This window comes from Equus quagga, chromosome 10 (assembly GCF_021613505.1).
Source record: "Equus quagga isolate Etosha38 chromosome 10, UCLA_HA_Equagga_1.0, whole genome shotgun sequence".
NCBI lineage: Eukaryota > Metazoa > Chordata > Mammalia > Perissodactyla > Equidae > Equus > Equus quagga.
In genome coordinates, this window is record NC_060276.1 from 31,241,156 (window position 1) to 31,258,647 (window position 17,492).

The window sequence follows — 17,492 nt, forward strand, 5'->3', positions numbered from 1 at the left end:
TAAAAGCCACACAACAATTTGAAAGGTTGATGGGATATCCAAATACAAGTGAGAATGTTCCTCTGAATTCATGTATTTCATTGCGCATCGAAACCCACCAATATTTTACTTCTATTTGTATACATTATTCTTTGTCCACATTCATTTCATCTAGAAGGATCGTTTCATTTTATCTCATTTTCTGTGGCCCTCTCCACAGATGCTGACATATCATTGGCTGCTGCTCTGGGGTTGGGTACCTACCACACAGCATGGAGAACCTCTCACTCTCTTCTCCCAAGTCAGCTCACCACCCAGTACCTCCAGCTTGTTTTTCCAGATTGTTAAAGTTTATTGAAATGGTCAAAAAGGCAAACATTTGATTGTATTTGCTACTACATTATGCCACGTGAATAACATTTTAAAATAAAAGACAAATAATATCTAAATCATTACTAGAAAAACAAATAGTCAATTTAAGGCACCTTAGGTGAAAGCTAATTTCAAAAATATATACAAAAGTAACATTGTTTTAAATGTAACAAGTCTCCCCTCCACAGACTTTGGCCAAAATTTTGCTTTCCTCCTCATAGAAGAAATGGGTGTTAAAGATGTAGGAGACAAATTGAGCGTAAAGACTTTCAATCTTATTTTAGGGTAAATTACTTTAAGGTATGCCGATTAAATGGAATCAGTATTTCCCTGGTCAGACTGCTACAAATCAGATCATCTTAATACAAGTCTGAACCATAGGAATCATAGCATAGATGTATTTTCTCTGAGACAAGTGCAAGAATAGAAGAAAAGATGATGAGAAGGCATCCAGATCTATCACTTCAGCCTTATGTGGTGTGTCCACATGTTTGGATTGCAGACAAAGGTCTGTGGATGCCCTTCCTTGGTATTTGTTGACTGAATTTCACAACAGAAAGTGGGGCATGACATACAGCCGAATGATTTTCCCTGTTTAAGCATTTAAGTTAAGCAATAAGCTATTCACTAGTAAGTTAGAAAGGTCAAAGCAAGCTTCTTCAAAGCAATTTACTGAGAAAATAAAGACCTCAATGTTCCTAACTAACTTCAGGAATGAAAAACTAAAGCCCTATGTTATTTACAACTTGTCAGTAATAAACACGCACATGTTCACTTAGAATTGCAAAAACATGGAAGGAGAAGATCACTTTTGCTTTATCTTCTCATCATTCCTTGGATAAATGCTGAAGATTGGTTGTCCTTTGACCACATTAGGTACTCGATGTTCAAAATAACCAAGAAAGTAATGTAGAAAAAGGGCCCATACACAGAATGCCATCAGGATGGGGATATAAATCCTTCTTTGACCTCCTCAAACATGAGGAATATAAAGACTATATATGGGTGAGAGAAGCTTAAAAATTGGAACGTTTATGTCATAGTCAGTTAGGGTTACCATAACAAAATTCCATATACTGAGTGGCTTAAACCACAGAAATTTATTTCTCACAGTTCTGGAGGCTGGGAAGTTCAACATCAAGGTACTGGCAAGGTAGGTTTCATTCTGAGGCCTATTCTCTTGGTCTTAGGGGATCACAGTCTCAGCTGTGTGCTCACATGGCCTCTTCTTTGTGTTAGAGTTGGGTGGGGAAGGGGAGAGCAAGCTCTCTGGTGGCTCTTCTTAGAAGGGCATTAATCCTATCAGACCAGGGCCCCACCCTTGTGACCTCATCTAACCCTAATTACCTCCCAAAGACCCCAACTCCAAATACCTTTACAGTGGGGGTTGGGGCTTCATCATACAAATTTTGAGGGGACACAAATATTCAGTCCACAACACTTTACAAACATGTACGACATGGCTTTCAATACCAGTGCTTATGAAGTTATTTATTTTCTCCCAGGTACTAGGTGTGTAAATCGGATGCATTCTCATAGGGGAGATGGTGGGGCCTTGTTTGCTCAGCTAAGTTTCCCATTAGTTTGGTATATTAGTCAGGGCTCTCCAGAGAAGCAGAACCAATAGGATATACACAGATATAAGGAAAGAGATGTATTTATTTATTTACATTTTAAAGCTATACTTTTTGGGGAGGATGATTGGCCCTGAGCTAACAAATGTTGCCAATCTTCCTCTTTTTTTTTTGTTTCCTCCCCAAAGTCCCAGCACATAGTTGTATATCCTAGTTACAGTCCTTCTAGTTCTGCTATGTAGGATGCTGCCACTGTATGGCCACAGTATGGCTTGATTGATCGGCGTGTAGGTCCACGCCCAGGATCCGAACTGGTGAACCCTGGGCCACTGAAGCAAAGCATGTAAAGTTAACCATTACGCCACCCGGCCAGCCCCAGAAAGAAATTTATTATGAGGAGTTGGCTCATGTGATTATGGAGGCTGAGAAATCCCACAATCTGCCATCTGCAAGCCAGAGACTCAGGAAAACCAAAGGGGAGGTTCAGCCCAAGTCTGAAGGCTTGAGAACCAGGGGAGCCAATGGTAATGCCTAGTCCAAGGACTGAAAGCCCATATCTCAGCTCATGCAGTCAGGCAGAGAAGGGGCAGATTTTCGTTTTCTCTCTTTTGTTCTATTCAGGCATTCAACAAATTGGATGGTGCCCACTCATGTTGGGAAGGGCAATCTGCTTTACTCAGCCTACCAATTCGAATGCTAATCTCATCTGGAAACACTCTCATAGACATACCCAGAAACAATATTTCACCAGATATCTTGGCACGCTGTGACCCCCATCAAGCTGACACATAAAATTAACCATCACATTTGGTTATTAGAGTTAAAATGAGTAAAACATTTGTCCACTGGCTGTTGACACCTGGCATTGTATCTGATTGGTCAGTGTGCATGCTGTACAAGTTGTTAAATATTTTATGTATCACTACTGGCTATACATATTCTTTAGTAAATAAAATATATTCTTCATTAAAGCATACAAGTAGATCAAGGCATACAGAAATAGAAAGATGTAAAACTAATTAGCTACTGTTCTTATTACTCCTTAAATATGATTATTTTCTGATTTCAGTGTAACTCAAACTTAAAAAGAACTAAGTGACCTTGAATATTGAGAGTTAGAGTTAGAGCCCCCTGTGATATGAGTAAAACTTAAAGAAATGTTTTTATTGAGATGAAATTCACAGAAAATTAACCATTTTAAAGTGAACAATTCAGTGTTTCACAATATTTTATACCCATTATCATTATCTAGTTCCAAAACCTTTTTATCACCCCAAAAGAAAACCCCATCCCCGTTAAGCAGTTGCTCCCAAATTCCCCTCCCGCAGCCCTTGGCAAATGCCGATCTACCTTCTGTCTCTATGGATTTGCCTATTCTAGACGTTTCATATAAATGGAATTATACAATATATGACCTTTTGTGTCTGGCTTCTTTCACTAAACATGATGTTCTCTAAGTTCATCCATGTTGTAGCATGTATCAGTACTTCAATCCTTTTTTATGGCTGAATCATATTCACTTGTATGGATATACCATGATTTGCTTATTCATTCACCTATTGATGAATATTTGGGCTGTTTCCACCTTTTAGCTATTGAGTTAGACTTCTAACAATTCAATCAAAAGTCAAAACCCCTGTATCTCTTCCCCTCTTCCACATTATAAGTTTGACTACCCTAGAAAAAAATTTTGACTGCTTCATGTATCTTGTGGCACTTGGCTCTGTTTCCTGAACTGTTCAGTCTTTCCCTATTTGAAAGCTTAAGGAAGAATCTGTCTCATTCACTCAGCTTCCACAACAGAAAAATTCATCAGTCCCCGCAGCATAAACTACTCCTTCCTTCACTTCCTCCGCCTCCCTGCTGACCAGTTCTTTCCTAAATAGAGTGCCTTTCAAGCTCTGCTTTTGCTTTCCTGCTCTTTTCCATCTGTAATTTGCCATCCATGCACTTGGTCCTCTGTCAGCAATCTGACACACGCTTGAGCATTTTTTTTTTCTGATCCAGACTATCCCCTAAAAATAGTTTGATGTTATAAAACTCAGCTACACCTAAGCACAACCTTAAAAAACACACTCAAACAATTGAATGTAAACCATGTTCCAGCTTTCCCCTCCTCTCATCCTCGTCCCTGCTCCATCACAGTTGACCAGTCTCATGTCCAGCTTTCGGCTTGGTGGCAAAACAATATATTTTACTTAAATAAACCAGTTCCTACAGATGTTATGTCTCTGACATAAGAGAATGCCTCAATCCAGGTAAGGTGTTCATTTCTTCTTAACAAGAGCCGTGAGGATTGAGTCCATGGTGAGAAATACAAGTCAGTAGGATCAGTTGCCCCAGGTACTCCTCAGATCACTCTGTCAGCACCTGGCTTCTCTGGATCTCAGAAGGCCTATACTGGTAGCCAGTATAAGAGCTATATCCTTCACACTTCTACTCAAGGCAAACTTATTTTTGGATGTTCCTCAGCCCTGAATTGCACTAAAGAAGTATTGTCGTTAGGATTCTAAAACTAGAGGAGACGATGTGGCTATCTCCTCAGATGGTGCGGGGTTACCCCATAGACAGTCTGAGCCCATGCCTGCAAACCTGGGGCACTAACTTTTTTTGGGGTGGGAGAGTTTGGTCTTTATTATTTTATATAGAACATCTAGATACTCATTATGGGAAATAGACTATGTCTTAGAGTGCTGTATACTTAGTTGATAGTACATTGTTATTTTGTTGTTAAAGTTATTGTACAGTAAAACTGACTTTTTTGGTGTACAGTTCTATGAATTAGGATATATCTTTTTAATTTTAAATCATATAGAAAGTAGAGGCACTATAATCTCTTCAGGGCTTAGTGCTGCTGAAAGGCTTAATCCAGCTCTGTACCTTAGAAATTTACAGGTTTAAAATAAGTACGGAAGTTGGAAAAAACTCAAGATATATCTCTACCATCCTTCATCTTACATTAAAAAAAAGAGTTACAAGTCAAGCATTTAACTGTGAGCCTCCTTCTTTCTTCTTGTGTCACATGGTAACTTATGGTAATGAGCCCATTACGTGATCAACCAAAAAAGAAATAATTTCCATAATTTTCAAAAATAACTGGTTCTGAACTGTGAAAGATTTCATATTTGCCTTTAATCTGAGAAATTTTTTGTAAGGTTTCTGAACATGTTGGAGGTGAAAAAACATAGTTTTGGTGATGCAATTATATCTTAACGTCAGGTATATCTTATTTGAAACTTTGTATCTCAAGTACATATCACCTTACTTTTCCATTTCCATTTTAGTGTAGCAGTTGGCACATACGGCTAAATTGATCTTATTTTTCAACATCTTTTTGACCTCGCCCTTGAAATTAATGTTCACCAGCCTTCTATGTTCCACATACCCTATAGCAAGCCTGTATTGAACAAAGAATATTTATCCCAAGACAGAATTTGAATCTGTGCCTTCTACTTTAGAAAATTAAATTCCATTCAATTTCATAAATATTTATTAAGTATCCATTATGTACAAGACATTGTTAGGCACTGAGGTGGAGTCAGAGAGGAATAAGACGGTATGTTCCTAACTGTAAGCATATTATATTTTATCGTGTATCCCATTTGCTATATTTATTGGTTCATGTATTCTTTTTCATCCCTTGTGGCAGGAAATGTGCCTTGTTTGACTTTGTATACAAGTGCTAAAATTGTTTGTTGAACTATGTTTTTGGCTAGCCCAGATTTGGATAGAACTAAGTCACCTTGATCTCTAATACTGGAGCTAGAACCTCGTGGAAGTTGACTGTGAGTCCAAGACTCTCAGCAGCTCCATCTGGCATCAAAAATCCCTACTACCGTATTTCTACTACAAGTTGTAGCAATGAAATCTTCTGATCAGATCTTTGGATTAGTTTACTTATTTTCTTTTCCACTTTGATATGAGGTTGTACTTGAGCGAATGAATGGACTCATCGTTTACTAGAAGAGGTATGTTAGATATGTGAAAAAAACTATAGTACAAGATAGAGAACAGTGGGAGGAAAAGTATTAAGGCAGAAAAGCACAGGGCATGATCAGAAAGGGAAGTAGGCCAATGTGACCATAGTAGAATATGGGATGCCAGAAGGGAGAAGTGTAAGATAATGAAGGGAACGTTTGTTCAGTTAGGTACACAGTGGAGCTAATAATGGTGTCACTGTCAATACTTGGCTGAGCTGTTGAGCTTCATTGATACAGATAAAATCTTTGTTCCATGTTCCCAGATAGCATCCAGAACCTGCCGACTTTTATCTCCAAGGTGCTCCAGAGTGGCTTGGGTTAGTTCAGTGCATCACAGCTACTCCATAAACAAAATCAGGGTGTCCTACTGATTAAGTGGCACAGCCACTTCAGCTGCAGGATTATGCAATTGTATAGTACTAAGTGAGGATAGTAAGTTGGGGCTTGAGTCTGTTTAAGTAAACCAGCAATCTCTGTGGGTCTAGGTTTCCAAAAGAGTCATTCTGTCAGCTATTGCTGGGATTCTTCTGAACAAAAGATATGTAAATCCTCTCCAGCCTTGCAAAAATAAGAGTGTTTGGATACTCTGCCATCAATAATAGGCATTATCCCAAACCTATGTCTTGGAATTAGAGAGGAACCAAGCTTAAAAGGCCGAATGTAGGATGAAGTTGAAATGTGAGTGAGTTAAATTGTGGAATGGCAAAGGTCACTTAGGCAATTAACTTTTCCATAAGTTATTACAAATTTAATTTAAAGACAATTTAATTTAATTTAAAGTTGTAATTTTCATTTGTTTGAGATATTTTAAGTCTAGCAAATCTGGAAGCAAACTTTCTACAAAAGCTAATTTCATTTGAATATCTGTTTTAATTCATTTCTTCATTCAGCCAATATCAGCTGAGTACCCAGTCTATGCCAGGCCCTGTTCTAAACCTCAGGGATAAAGAATGAACAAGACCAAGTCCCTGCCTTCATAGAGCTTGCAATCTCGTGAGGAATAGGTAATCAATTAATCAATAAACAGGTACTATATCATCACATGGTGATAATTACTAGAAGGAAAATTAAAGCAGGATAAGGGGATGTAGAGTGAATGGGGGGGTGGGTTATATCAGGCAGTGAGGGGCAGCCACGCTCAGGGAGTGATGTCGGAGTGGAGCCATTAATGTAGTGAGGAGTAAACTATGTGAAGGTCCCAGAGAACAGCATTCCAGGCCATGGGAGGAGCAAATCTGAAGGCTCTGAAATGAGAATGAGTTTGGCATGTTTTAGAAATGGCAGGGAGAAGAGTGTGGCTGAAGCAGCGTGTTCAAAGCAGTGAGACATGAGGTCAGAGAGGTGGACAGAATAAAAAACATGCAGGGCCATATTGGCTCATGATTAGGATTTCAGATTTGATTTTAAAAGTTATTGGGGGGCCGGCCCCATGGCCAAGTGGTTAAGTTCACGCACCCCGCTTCGGCGGCCCAGGGTTTTGCCAGTTCGGATCCTGGGTTCGGACATGGTACCGCTCATCAGGCCGTGCTGAGGTGGCATCCCACATAGCACAACCAGAGGCACTCACAACTAGAATCTACAACTATGTACTGGGGGGCTTTGGGGAGAAGAAGAAGAAAGAAAAAAGAAGATTGGCAACAGATGTTAGCTCAGGTGACAATCCTTAAAAAAAAAGTGATTGGAACCCTTTGAAAAGGTTGAATAGGGAGTTGACATGATCTGGTTTACGATGTGAAAGTCCTCTGCTTGCTCCTGTCTGTGTATAGGTTAAAATTGCCCCCCAATTCCTGATGACGAGTTGACATGACCTTCTAAAAAGTCTTTATTTTGGGCAAAGTGAAATTTACCGTAAGTGCAGGCCCCAGGAGAACTCAGCAGTAGTCCAGTTCTCTGCCTTCAGTGTTTCAGGGTTCACGTCTGCCTTTCTGGTGGACACGGCCCAAGGCCTCTCATCAGTGGCTGGCTGGAAGCAGCCTACTCAGCTTTAAGAACACGCGCCCATTCTGCAACTCTAGTTCTCCCTGTCCCTAAGCCTGTGGGTAGGATAGATGCATCACAATGTTGCTGTTAACCTGGTGGCATTTCATTACTTGGGCCTTCCAAAATAATTACTTGCTGACACCCCGTTTCAAAGCATATTTGCAAATAACTCCCAGGGCCTGTGGTAAAGTCTTTCTTTCCTTTTCCTCCAAAAGGATAGGCATATACCTGGATGTGCCTATAACACAATTGGAAACTTGGAGTCCTCAAGTCACCACGTTATTTTAGGAATGGCTTTCATTCTATTTTTTTTCTCTCTCTCAGAGAAAAACTGAGAAGTGAAGTTCTTTACCAACCAAATGACAGAACCAGATTTAGAATTGAGTAAGAGTTATCTGTGAAATGTATGAAACTATGTCATTATGTGTTGCTTTGTTGCTAAAGATGCACTAATTTGCCATTTAAAGTTTCCCTTTCCTCAGTTCCCAGACTAGAAACTTTGCTGGCATTTATTTAGATCCCATTTTTTTAAAAGAAGCTTCCCCCTACCACTTTTATTTAAAAATATATTGAAAACCTGCAACTTATTGGGGAAAATAGGGAGAGTGCTTTATTATTGTTGTAGGCATAATAAAACTAAATAACCAAGACTAACATTAGTTTGAACTTTACCTTGGAAGATGTCCATGAAGAATAAAGAAAGCCAGATTAATCTTCTTGACTTTCTCTCCTCCAGCTTCTTATATCAAAGACCCTTTGACACAAGTAAGTTATAGCTTTTGAATTACTTGTTGTAGCATGGCTCCATCTTGAAGCTTTGCATACTTAGAATGGAGATTTTGCCCCGGTTCCTGTCTCTTCTATCTGTTTTTTCAGTTATTTCAGCCACTATTTTACTTCATTTGGAGTCCTTATCTTTCAAACGACATTATTTGAGAGGATGAGTTATGGGTTGAATCAGACTGATTGTCAATTCTGATTTGGGAGGAAGGTTTGTGAAACTCAACAGAGCTGCAGCTCATTGCTCAGTATTCCAAGAAATATCATTGCTATGATTCTCAAAGTTTTCAAAACCTTACAAAGAATGTTGAACAGCTAATGTGTTTCAGCCATATTATTTCAGAGCAAATCGCCTAAGAATTTGGTAGACCTCCCCCAAAGCTGACTTTGGCTATGCTAAGGTTTGTGTAAGTAAAATTATGAAGTAAAGGCAGCTAGCTGCAGATTAGCTTCCACATGCCTTTGTTATAATGCAAAGTCTACAGGCACCCAAGTTCAAAATTTGGCAAACTTTCCAGTGTAGGGTGCCACATTGCTGACTTGTATTATTTTGGAAAGAGAATAAGCATGGGCAAGGTGCACAAAGAAAACTCTGTCTCTCTGCTCAAAAATTTTCTCCCAGGCAATCTACAGATGGGGTTAACATGGTCATTCTTTTAAATGAGACTATCCCAGGGATAGGTTAAATATATTGCCTTTGACTTTAGGTAGCAAAGGAGTGGTTAGGGGTTAGAGCAGATATTGGCACACTTTTTCTGTAAAGGTACAGATAGTAAATACTTTAGTCTTTGTGGTCCATGTGGTCTCTGTCACAACTACTCAACTCTGCTGTTGTAGTGCGAAGGCAGCCATAACAGCACGTAGCTGAATGGGCATGGCTGTGTTCCAATAAAACTTTATTTACAAAAACATAGCAGCCAGAATTTGGCCCATGTGCCATAGTTTGCTGACCCCTAGATTATAACACTTACTTGAGTAGAGCATAAATTTCTTGGCAGGATTATTTCAACACAGCCAAAGGACATCAGGAAATTATCAGACAACTAAGAGAATGCCTTGAGGTAGGGTGTCTACTTTATAATTTTACCGTCGACCCTAGTGTCTTCATTCTTCTAAGAGTCACCTCATCTGCTGCCTTTAGACTCGAGCTAATGTTTTATTCTGGCTAAAAGGGTAGAAACTGCTGATATTTATTTTTCATTGATCTCATTCTCATAATTCCCTTAGAAATAGCAAGGCCTGCTATTTTTATGACATTGGAATTTCTAGATGCCTCGCTTATAGCAAATTTCATAAGGCAGCCAGTCATCTTAGAAAGGACTTTTTTATAGGAGCAATTTAAAGTAAAATAAGTCCAATTTATTTCAGTGTATCTCACTTCAGTTTATCATTTTGCACTTGGCCAAACATCACTTTACATTGTTTTGCTCTGTTCAAAGCCTTTTAGAACTCATCTAAATAGTTTTGTGCATGTACTGACATGTATTTGTTTATTACTTTATATCATAATAACCATGTATAACTATTCTGCTTTTCCATTGAGGCCTAGAGGGGGAATATCCTTCAATGAGCACTTTCACATATGTTTTCTTATTTAATATAATTTAATTATTTTTACAGATGAATCACAGGGAAGATAAAGTTACTTGCCCAAGGTCACCCAACTAGTTAGGAGTGCAGCCAAGCTTCAAACACAGGTCTGTCCAACTCCAGAGGCTATGCTTTTTCCACTACATCACAACTCCTACAGGAAGCTACTTGTAGTTCTTGGCGGGCTTTGTCTTTTTTTTTTTTTAAACTTAAGCTGTTTTCAAGTAAATCATAGAAGAACTGAGGATCATAGTGTTCGATTCTTTTCATATATTTTGGAAGTACATGTTTTCAAAAGGAGATATGGTGGATGCTTTTGTTTAAACAACCATGGTTCTATGACTAGAATATTTCCAAATAAGGGTGACTTCCAAAAATTATTTGCTTTCTTGGCAGCCTCCATACATTCTTTGTGAATGCAACTACATTTCCCATCTTCCTTGTTTAGCAAAGAATCGTATGTTAATAACATTTTTTGAAAGGTGTGGCTCAGTGATATTCTTTTCAGTTTGGAAATAACTAGACTTCCTGGCATCATAACTTCAAATTGTGGTGGAGCCAGCTGATAATAAGTTGAACATTCTGCAATTGTCTTTGTTTGGGTATAACTTTGTGTAGCCTTGAATGTGGATGTGAGTTAGGGGTAAAAGTTAATGCCAAAATCTTAAGATACAGATATTTAAGCCTTTTCATAAGTATGAGATAAATTCCCTTCTGTCAGAATGTGATTTTTTTTTCTTGGCCAGAGAAGAAAACATCATAGTGAATCATTGCATGATAAAAAAAAAAGTGGGTTGAGAGAATTGACCCTTAAAGTTGTTATAGCATGTATGACTCTCAGACCTCAATCACTGTTACGCAAAAATATAACTATTTTTTATGACATCTATATTTCAGACATTGAGCCCCAAGGGTTCAATGATGGGGGACTGGTGGGAAAAAAACTAACCTCAATCCTTCTTAGGGTCTTCTCCCCAAGGTTGTTGGCATCATCCTATCAACATCTTATGTGGTGCCAAGGTGTTGGGGGGAATTGGAGTGAGTAGCAGTGATGAGAGCATAGGCGTATAGTTATTAATCAGTTGATATAGATTACTGCTGAGATGTCCAATCTCCTGGTCCACATAGTCCCTTTAAGTCAGAGTTCCTTGGCTATTTTCCCACTGCTCTTGGGGCTGAAGAATCTTTGCCAACTCTGCACACAGACCTGCCATTGCTTTCTATGGTCTTGATGCTTCCCTGCTAGAACTGCCATGAAATGAAGTAAAAGGTCCTTGATTCTCTTCAAGAGTCTCTTACATTTTGGCTCCACTCTTCTCTCCCAACCTGGAAGACTCCTTTTCTAGTGTGAGGAAAAGCCTTTTCCCTCTCTGTATTTTAAAAGTCCTCCATCCCTGTGGAATTTCTTCCTCTATGAGCTTAGACTTTTTGAATCACTGAACTTGCAGGCTACTTCTATATTTGCTGAGGTACCCTACCTCTTTTCCCCAAGGGAACAGAGCCAGCTACCTGCTTGGATGGAGGGTAAAAAAAAGGGGAGAATATACTGACAAAAAAATTAGTTAAAACCTCAAAATGTTATCCAATCACCTTATTCGTTAGAGGCAGTAAATTGCCTTTCTGTGAAGTTTTCGTAGTATTAATGAACTTTGGAATCCAGAAAGAACTTTGATACAGTGACTTTCGTAGAAATCAGCATACCCCTATAAAAGCCAAGTCTTTAAAAGCCCCACAGTTACAAGTGGGGCCAAGGTGTTGAAGAAGGAGATGCTCTTGTGAGAATTTCAACTTCTCTTTCTCATCATAGGACAGTTTCATGGAAGCCTCCTTTGCTTGCCACCCTCAGCAACTGGACTGTCCTCTCTCTCTCGGTTCTCCTTAAGTTCCCTCTTCCCATTGCTCCCTCCTGACAGTTCTGCAGCTCTAGGGAGCAACCAGTCCTCCTGAGCTAGCTGTTTGATTGAGGTCTGCATTGCATCTAAGGGTCATGTCAACAAGGAGCTACAGAATCTATCATTTTCAGCTTGATTTGGGGTTTTCTAGTTATCGTTGATACTGATTACAGAGCAGTAGATTGGACCACAACAAAGTAAATAATTTTCAGACACAAGACCACCAAAATGGCCAGATATGTTGTACTGGAAAGAATGTAGTTCAGAAACTGAGACTCAGCGAGGTTAACGGTTGTCCAGATTCATACAACAAGTTTGTGAATGGAAGAACGTGATGAAAAGCCTCCTTTGTGGATTTTATTAAGTGCAGAGTTGTGATAACTTTCAAATATATTGCAAAAAACTCCACAGCCATTTGATAACTCTAATAAAATAGGAGCACTGATTGATAGGCCAGCATCATATAGTCGTTGTCCGCATGGGCTCTGACTGCTGAGTTCCTACGCTAGTTCTGCCCTTACAAACTGTGAAACCTGGGCCTTGTTACTTTTCCTCTCTTTGTCTCAGTCTCATCATCTGTAAGATGAGGATAATAATAGTACCTACTTCATGGGGTTGTTATAAAGCTGGGATGAATTAACGTATATGTAATGCACTTAGGATAGTGGTTGGCTCATAGTAGGTATTATATATTAGTTGTTATTATGAAATTATTGTTACTTTGGAGAAATATCCCAGTGACATATTCAGAGAAGAGAAATGTGTATGTGAAGATTAAAGGACATCGAAACAAAGCCTGTGATCACCTAGGAACTGGGGTAATCACTTACTCACTTGTTAAACATCCAGGGAAACCGTTGATTCATTAAAGACTGTAATAAATTTTAATAGCAGTGTGTCTGAAAGATGTAACATGACTCGGAGACTTCATGTTTAATAATATGTGATTATAATGTGTTAAGAGATTAAAATGAGGGAGGAGGCATAAAATACTATAACTAGTAATTGAAAACTAAAACTTAAAGCAACAGTAAAATACCATTATTCCCCTACTGTCAACAGCTAAAAAAATTTTGTTAGTGGATATGTTTTAAAATGCTATTCTAATATATTGCTGCTCTTTGGAGAGTTAACTTGAAAAAAATGTTCCAGGAAAACAATATTTATTAAAATGTTGAAAATTGTTTTTCTCTTTGGCATCATAATCCCAATTCTAGAAATATACCTTAAGAAAACAAACATATAACCAAAATTAATATTTATCCATATAAGTTCCATTATATGTTTAAATTAGAAGTAACCTAAAAGCTCAATAATTGAATGGTTAAATAAATAATGATACAAATACAAAGACATATTATGCAGCTATTAAAAGTCATGCTTGATAGATGATAAATCAATAAATGAATTAAGTGTGATAAAGAAATCTGCACATACAGAATATCAGAGATTATGTTTAGTCATATATAGTACAACCCTGACTATAGTAGGTTATTCAAATAGAGTTTTATTTTTTTCATATAACAAAAAAATGTGAAGATAGAAAGTCCAAAGCTTGTGCTGTGTCTTCACAATGTCGTCAATGTCCCAAGCTCCATTTTCTTTCCATTCTACCATCCCAAGCCTGTGGCTTTTGTTCTCATGCTTGTCCCTCATGGTCACAAGGTGGCTGCTCCATATCGAGCCTCACATGCGTGCTCCAGGCCAGAAAAAGAAAAAGAAACTAACAAGGAGAAGCTGGCACTGCCTATTTCAAGCAAGCAAATGTTGCCTGAAACCTCCAGTAAACTTTCCCTTACATCTTACTCACCCACAACTATGTCACATGGTTACCCCTAACTTGAAGGAACCCTGGCAAACATTGGTTTTTAGCTGGGACCATTGCTATGCTGGACAGAATTGGACTTCTTTAGTAAGGAAGATGGGGAGAATGCATATTAGACTACTAACCAGATTTGTTACATCGGGTGCTATCCTAATGTAGTAAAAAAAAAAAAAAAAGGTATAACACAAGCAGTCACCCCCTTATTCTCTTGCCCAGACAAAAGATTGGAGCACAATATACCAAAATATTAGCAGTGTTTATATTTTAGTGGTAGGATTCCAGGTGTTCTTAATCTTCTTATTTATAATTTTCTTTATTCTCCAAGTTTTCTATAGTGAACATTTAACCAGATAAACAGCAATTTTTGAACAAAAATTTACAAGTATTTCATTTTTGCTGTGGTTATAACAGCAAACATTGGAAAAATAACCTATCAATAGAGAACCTGTTAAATAGATTGTGGTGTATTCATACAGTGTGACATTATAAAAGCTTAAAAAAATGAAATATATCTAAATGTACTGATGTAGAAAATGTTCAAGTTACATGAAGTGAAAAAAAGCAAGTTTCAGAACACTGTGATCCCACTTATTCTTTTAAAATACAGACAAATTTGGACAAGACATAGACATCCATAAGCATTGAAGGGGTCTGCAAGACTATGCCCCAAACTATGAGCAGTGTTCTTGGGGGAGCAGTATTGAGGGAAGGGTGAATTATTTTTTAAATTGATACATTTGTTATTATTTGAGCACTTTTTACAACAAGAATATAATGTTAATTATTCAATCTAAAGATAGTAAAAATAAACAAAAATTCAAATTAGTCCAATAAAGGGTATGGACTTTAAGGCTCCATAATTCTGGTTTTCACACAGGAACTTTTGCTCCTTTTGGATAGAGTGGAGCATCTGCAAGGTGTAGTGAAGTATGAGACGTTGCCCTCCACAGCGTCAGCAATGTGCCGTTGAATAATTGAGTTGATAGAGCGCGTGGATATCAGTGAGGAAAGGGCTCAGAGACTCTAGCAGAGTAGGAGGGGTGGTAACAGACCAGAAGATGGATTGCATTAAAAAACGCAACTCCAAGCTTTAAAACCGTAGGACAAGTCTTCAGGAAGCAACAGTCAGATCTTTTTGCTTGGTGGTCTTGGATATCACAGGAACATTTGCCCTAGCTCTTGATTGCCAAAAAAAGCTCCTATCGTGGTTCTGCGAGCTGTGTACAGCCTTTCACAGGCTCTTTCTTTCCTGGGAGATAGTGATAGATGACATTTTGGAGCACAACACACATGGTCCCTGTTCTCTTTCTGCAATCAGCAGGCCCATGATTACCCCTCAGAAACAACTGTAGTCTTAATGTACATGGCATGGAAAAGGCTCATGACAAGGAGAATGGGACTATAGTTCCAAAATGAATTTTTTCCTACTCCTCTGGCTTAAATATGCCTAAGATACTGAAGAATGCAAGACAATATTTTATGCATAAAAGCTACTGTTAGGGGTGGTTCTGGAAAAAAATGTTTTAACTAAAAACACTGAACTTTCAGCATTTCTGCCAAACCAGCTTTTTTTTTTTTTCTGCCTTTTGTAAGGCCACAAAGTAAAACAAGCAGCCTCTGCTCCCAAGACTGCACATTCTCCTTTTGGCAGCTTTATTTGCACTTCTGATTTATATGGTTTGTTTAATTAAAAGTATGAAGAATTTTCCTTCTCAAATTCTTTCCCACATTCTGATTCTCAATGTCTAGGCCTCAAGGATTTCTTCATCTGCTTCTTCTAATCTGCCGGAGAAATCCAGAGGAGGCTTCCTTGACTTCTCTCTTTTCCCTCTGATGCTAGCCAACAATGTGAAAGTGAGAGACCCTATTACTTGTTTCAGTTTCTTTCTTCTTCTCTGGCTACCTCAGAATCAGATATAGAAATTAATGAATATATAAGCAAAGTGTTTGGGCAGTCATTAAAGATATGGGCAATGGTGTGTAAATTGTTATAACATTGCATCTGTACCTTTTCTTTTGGAGATCATCTAGGGGGTTCTGCAGCTCCAGTTAATACTGAAACGGCTTGACTTTAGATTCAATAATAGGAATGAAAAATTTACAACATGGAGTAGAAACGCCAGCAATGGTTGCTGCTTCTCTTTCCCTCTTGCTGAGCCTGCTGGAGGACCTGCTGTTCTAAGACCAACTCAGAAAGGTCGGCAGGTTGTCAGAGCGGAGCTTCTCTACTGCTACCACAAACAGAGGCCACACACTCCGCCCTCGGGGCCACCATCTAGACCCACCGCATCCACTCTCTAGAAGAAAGGGTCCCTCCACACTGGGTGACCTTCACCATCTGGAATGTAGGCAGGCAGAGGTGCAAGGCTGTGTGGCTAGTAACCTGACAGCCACCAACCAACACAAGGTTGTTGCGTTTTGCAGCAGTGATGAGAACACGATCAAGAAGGTCTTGTACTGCTAGGGGACTCTCAGGAAAGACCCAAGCCTGCGGTTCCGATCCTGTACTTCGGTGCCACCTGGTTATCCTTTGTCATCTACAGAAAGCTGGACCTTGGGGGAGGGGGGAGGAGCGACTGAGGACAACCTGAGGCTCCTGCATCTGCAAGAGAGTGGAGATTTCCATCACTTCAGCTGACAGACCCACAGCAGCCACTCCTAGCCAAGGATCCAGGCGCCGCTCTGTGGTGCACGTCCCCTCCCCACTGTCTGAGCAGGAGCTTCTTGGAGCTTCCAGGCGTGGTGCATCCCTCCACAGCATTCAGGTTTTGAGGTAAGTGCTCTGGCTCCCTGGACCTGGCTGGTACAACAGCAGAAATCTTGTGTGTGCAGCCCCGCAGGAGAGGAACCTTTCCCACCAGCATGACCGTGTATGGCAGGGGCCTCTCTGTGGGCTGAGGCTGGCTCTGGACACAGGCTGCCTGGTAGTCTTGGACCTCAGACCCTGGCTGCCTGACCTCAGCCACTCAAGAGAACTCTGTGCTAGTCTTTTTCATTTAAAATGGGTAACTGCTTATTTATTTCAGGAGGGAGGCATGTTTTAAGCCTTGAATGAAATAAAAGTTAATCTATATAGTTTTAAAAAAGCTCAAAAAATACTAATTTATTTTAGTAAAATTTGCTTCTCAACCTTTTTTAAAAAAATGTATTTCATGAAACTTTTTATCCGTTGAAAACCAGCAATCTCCGTTTTATGTTCCCTGAAAGAACAGCTCTATGAATGTTTTCATGGGTTGTCAAACAAACATAGTTAGGAGACCAGTTTATAGCAGCATTCAGGAAACAGGGCAAGCCAAGCCATGAAATTGCACCCTATGTCATTTGGGATGCTTGTGTGCCTAACTTGCTAAACCTAGCTGCACAACTGTTTCGTAAGCTCTCTACTGTACTGGATTTTGAATAACCATCTCCGTTGTTGCTCCACATCGATGTCTGACATCTTTGAACAATTATCATTTTCAGAGGTTTGGACAAAGGGGAAAAATGCCTTGGCTTCAGTATCAGTTCCCTTCATAGTACT

The 17,492-nt window shown here is 39.2% G+C and overlaps 1 long non-coding RNA gene across 1 annotated transcript in view; it reads left to right on the forward strand.

Annotated features, from left to right (window-relative positions):
- Positions 1–1,006, forward strand: part of LOC124245625 (uncharacterized) — a 67,346-nt gene extending 66,340 nt beyond the window's left edge. Inside the window, exon 3 of the long non-coding RNA XR_006890292.1 lies at positions 200–1,006. This is a non-coding gene — a long non-coding RNA (uncharacterized LOC124245625). The remainder of the gene's footprint in view (positions 1–199) is intronic.
- The last annotated feature ends 16,486 nt before the right edge of the window (positions 1,007–17,492 follow it).